Here is a 5,191-nt window from a genome sequence, read left to right as displayed (position 1 = left end):
AAAAAAATTAAACCATTCGGTTTAACATTAAAGTTCGGTTTTGATTTAATTTGGTTCGGTTTTCGATTCGGTTTTAGATTCCCAAATTTTAACATTTCTTAAATTTTTCGAACATACTATTACATAATTCATATAAAAATCTAACATTATATAACAAAATAGCAATTCAAAGTTCAAACATATAGGGGTGTTTGGCAAAAGGCTGATAGCTAATTGATTTAGCTAGTAGTTGATGACTGATTGCGTTAACTGGTTTGACCAACTGGTTTATTAGCTGGTTATAAAAAAATTATTTGGTAAATTAGCTGTTTACTAGTAGCTGATTGAATGTAAAATGACATTTAAGGGTACGTATGTATTGTATTATTTCAACCTTTAAATATAACAAGAAGATAAATTCTTATTAATAAATAATTATAAAATTTGGGTATCATCTATATTTTTTTTAAGGATATAAGTTAATTATTTTTTGTTATTTAACTCTTATTAAAATATATTTAAAACAATTTTTTTTATTTTCATTATATATATATATATATATATATATATATATATATATATATATATAATATATATATATATACTATATATTTATAATATTTCACTTCCTTTACCCAGACTTCAAAGAAAATAAACCTGCTATCATCTACTAGAAGTAAACTTCCATAATGTGGATGATGAATACAAAGACTTCGAGACAGAACACCAACACCCCAAGGCCTTGAAACTTGAAGAAACAGTGGAAATACAACTTGATCAGGCCAGAGCCAAAATACTTGCGGAGAACTTCAACTGGACAAAATTCAAATTGCCAACAAAACATACTTAGAGAGACTCTCATGGGAAAATCTACTGTGATCCAAGCATCGGATCAAGATATTTTTCCTTTGAAATCACTCATTCCAATCCAAGACTTGTCAACTCCTACAAGAGAAGGATCAGGGGTACTGCCGAAAACTTTGTCGTCTTCTGAATCTGAAGATATGATTTATCTTGATAAGATGGCATCACTTTACTTCTTTGGCTAAGATAAGGGGGCCTGTCCCTTTCAACTTTTCTTTAACTGTACCACTTTTGCTGTACACTTTTTGACCATGAGATAAGGAGTTAAGATTCCTTATCTTTCTGTCACTTTGACCGAAGATATGAGATAAGATTACATCTTATCTTCGGTGTGTCAATAATGTAAATAGTAGTAGACAGCTGTAAAGGTAGTTCTAGGTTCTTCTTCTCCCCTCTATATAAGGAGAAGCTTGTACATTTGTAAAAAACACACAAGAAGAACACAAGAAAACTATCAATGAAAAACCCTTTTCAGAAAACACTTTACTTCTAAAAACTTTCTTCTTTTCTCTGCAAAACAGATTGCTACTAAGAGGTAATATTACTTAAACCAGATCTCTTTACTTTGTGTTTGTTCTTATTATTATGCTTTATTGTTCTTATTGTTCATATTTAAAAGACGTAAATCCTGCTTGAGCCGAAGCAACCTGTGTAGTCTAAGTTTGTATGTCAGGTAGAGAAAGTACCCAGGTGGGGAAAAGAGAAACCTGAGTTTGAATACTTAGATGTTGTTAAGGTTGTAGACGGAGGGTCATGGGATCCTTTGGTTAGTAGGTTAGGGATGATAAGGTGAAAATAAAAAGAACAAATCTGATAATAAAGCAATAAAAGTAAGAACAAACATAAACTAAAAAGATCTAGATAAGTAATAAAATTCTTAGTATAACAGCCTGTGATGCAAGAGAGAAGAAGAATCTTTAAACCAGAAGGTTTTCATAAAACTTAAACTTCTTGAAAGACTTATCTATCACCATGGATAAAAAACTTATCCAACAATACTTTGGAAGTACTAAAAACTTTTTAACTGAAAAAATACATCAAGAAACTGATGAAATCCATACTTTTTACCTAGACCAAAACTCAGAAACATATTTCGACTACAATATCACTGTACCAAATCATAACTTAATCAAAGAAGGAATAGACAAAATCTTTCCTACTGAAATTTCAAACACTATACTTTCAAAATTAGAATTCCAAACTTTTCAAGAAACTTTAACTCTAGATTCAATTAAAGAGTCTGTTGGTCAACTTTTTGAAAAACACGAACTGGAACTTAAACTCAAAGAGTTATCTCACTTTGTTATTACTTCAAATCACATATCCAACTTCAGAGGTTTTCTTAGACCTTTTGAGGTAAACGCCACTTATCATCTTGGTAATAACCTCCAAATTTTCAACTTTCCCACTTATAATAATCATCATGAAACTGATGATTGGGATAACTTTGCTGAAGGAAACTGGAATGACAATAATTATTCCAGTGGACCAGAAACAGACTAAAACTTCCCTTCACGAAACCTCCTTGGGAATTTGAGGTTCAAACCTTTGAAGTTTCTTTGAGCTGGAAGCTCCAGTTTCTAAGTTTTTCAGAAGTTCTTGATCAGAGAACTGATGCAAGTGTTTTAGGTATTCTTTATACCTAAGTATCTGTTCAGAAACAACAAAGTCATTTCCAAACTTTTGAGTTAACATAGAAGTGGCCTCCTCAATACTGTAATATCCTTTATACAAAGGATTTCCAGATTTTGGATCTTTCTTAAATTCCTCATGTTCAATGATCATTTCTTCCCATGTCAAGTATAAACCAGCATTCCTGCCAGTATAAAGTGCATAACAAGTAAATGGTTTCTTGTTCTTATGCCTTCCAGAGACCAAAAATTGGATTAAGTAGTTTACGCAAGTAGCCTTCCTTCCGGAAGATTGGGCTATAGTTGACAAGCTCCAAATATTGTCAACTAAGCATTGTTCTTCTTCAGTAAGTTTCTCACGAAGTGGAGTTTTGAACTGATTCCTTTCAGTAAGTTTCTCACGAAGTGGAGTTTTGAACTGATTCCTTTCAGGAATAACATCACGAAGTGGAGTTTTGAACTGATTCCTTTCAGGAATAACAACAAGTTCATATCTGTCCACCTTGAAAGTTTTCTCCATAGTGAAGTCTAGAAAAGTTCTGCAAAACTTAGACAAATTGTTAAAATAATCTATGGAGGATCATAAAGTTTGTAATCTAAAATGTTTCTGGAACCAAGTAGAGGGGAATATACTTATTTTGATACTTTTATTGTCATGAAAAGACAATACAGAGAAGTCATAAGGTAACTTAAAATATACAGACCTCTTGTTGAAGAGAATCCAAACTTTAGTAAGAAAAATCTTTATGATAGACACTGTTATTATGCTTACAAACATTTACTTAAAGAAAAAACTTATTTTGAAAAATTTTTTGCAAAAGTAAATCATTAGTTATGAAAGCATATCACCCTCTACTTTGTACCAAAGATCATTACGAAACTGAAACTTTATTATGAACACTCATAGGTATTCTGGAAACACTTTTCTTGTAAATATCAAGCATGCCAAGGCAAACCTTGATTATTTATACAGAGAACTTAGAAATCTTGAACTTGAGTTACAACATCCAATTATTTTTAGGCAATACTCTTACCAAAAGACTTTAATAAGATCCATTATGGCTATTAGGAGCCTTATAACTGAATTTACAGATTGAAGAAACTTTCCTATGAATTCTTTTGAAAGAAAATCAAACTTGAAACTTTACCACAAATATTTTACTTCACAAATGAAACAACATAAACAAGTTTTGAAAAACTTTGACTTTGTTCCAAATAAAGATTTGGATCCTTATTATACACAAACTCTATTTTACTATACACAGGCAAAAGAAACTGTGAAAGAAATTGAAAATCTTCTTTCAAAAATAATACACTAAAATGCTTTACACAGAAATGATAGCTACTTTGCAGCTAGAAAACTTAAACTACTTTGAGTTAATGGAAACATTAAAATTTCTCATTAACCATCATAGAGCTCAAACTAAAATATACAAAGAAATAACCACTGATATACCACATGATGACTATTACTATACTTGTTTACATGAATATAACTTCCACAACTGGATGTATAAAATTTCAGTAAGTCTTATGTCAACTCTTATCTGTTAACATGAACTTAAAAGAAATGATAGCAGAATTACAACTAGAACACTTAAATTTAAGCTATCCTGAAACAATTAAATAACTTAAATCACAGCTGTATCATCATAGAAACTTCGCAAAACTATACAACTTTATCATAAAAGATTATGATGATTACACAGATGACTTCTACTTAGAACACTTCTTAGAATTCCAATACCATTCTTATATGGTAAGAAGAATAGAAAAAATTATTTCTATTATTACTTGTTAATGGAAGACTTAAAAAACAATATCCAATACTTAAAAACTTCTTTTGATAAGATAGAAGAAAGAATAAAAAACTTAACTTTACAAGTAAATACTATGATAGATAAAATAGACTTAATACTCAAAGAAAAACAACCCCAACAAACTCCAAAAGAGTTTGATAACTTAAACAAAACAATAGACCAACTTTCCCAGAAGTTTTCACAAATTAAAGTGTCAACAGAAACTAGGCAACTTACAAAAAAGAAACAAACAAACTTCTTAGTATACAATCTTAAAGATTATAAAGAAGAACTAAATAAAAAATGAGGCCCTTTACTGGAACGTCAAGAACTATTTCTGAAGAACCAAGTTCTTCGAGAACCACAACTTTAGATCAAACTACTAGTTCCACATGGGTAGGAAGACTTTTTAGACCTAATCAGAGTAGAAATACTCAGATTATAGAACAAATTGTTAATATTGACAGAGATACTAAGGTAATGTCAAATGACTTTATTAATACTTTGAGACCTTCTACTTTGTATAGAACTGGATTCATGCAGAATGACTCTAGTCTAATCAAAACTCATAGATCAGAAATGCTCGAAATTCCAGACGGAAGAGCAGAGACTTTTAGCTTAATGACTGAAGAGAGTATTAAGCAACTTAAACTCAAAAAGATGAATTACGTTCATCTTGGAATGATAACTGTTGTGATCAAAGGATTGATCAGAAAAGAGTATGGAGCTAAAGTACTCATAACTGCTTTAGATACTAGAATTCAAGATTCAACTCAAGCTCAAATGATTGGAGCAATTGAGGTAGACATGAATAATAATGTAGGAGTACATTATTTACTTCCTGATTATACTATTGCTTTAAAAGACATTCACAAATTCCTTTTTCAAATACAAACTAAGGGATTTGGAAACTTTCAA

The sequence above is a fragment of the Ipomoea triloba genome, chromosome 12, assembly GCF_003576645.1.
Source record: "Ipomoea triloba cultivar NCNSP0323 chromosome 12, ASM357664v1".
Lineage (NCBI taxonomy): Eukaryota > Viridiplantae > Streptophyta > Magnoliopsida > Solanales > Convolvulaceae > Ipomoea > Ipomoea triloba.
The sequence above is the reverse complement of the archived record's forward strand: the minus strand, read 5'-3'. Positions refer to the sequence as shown.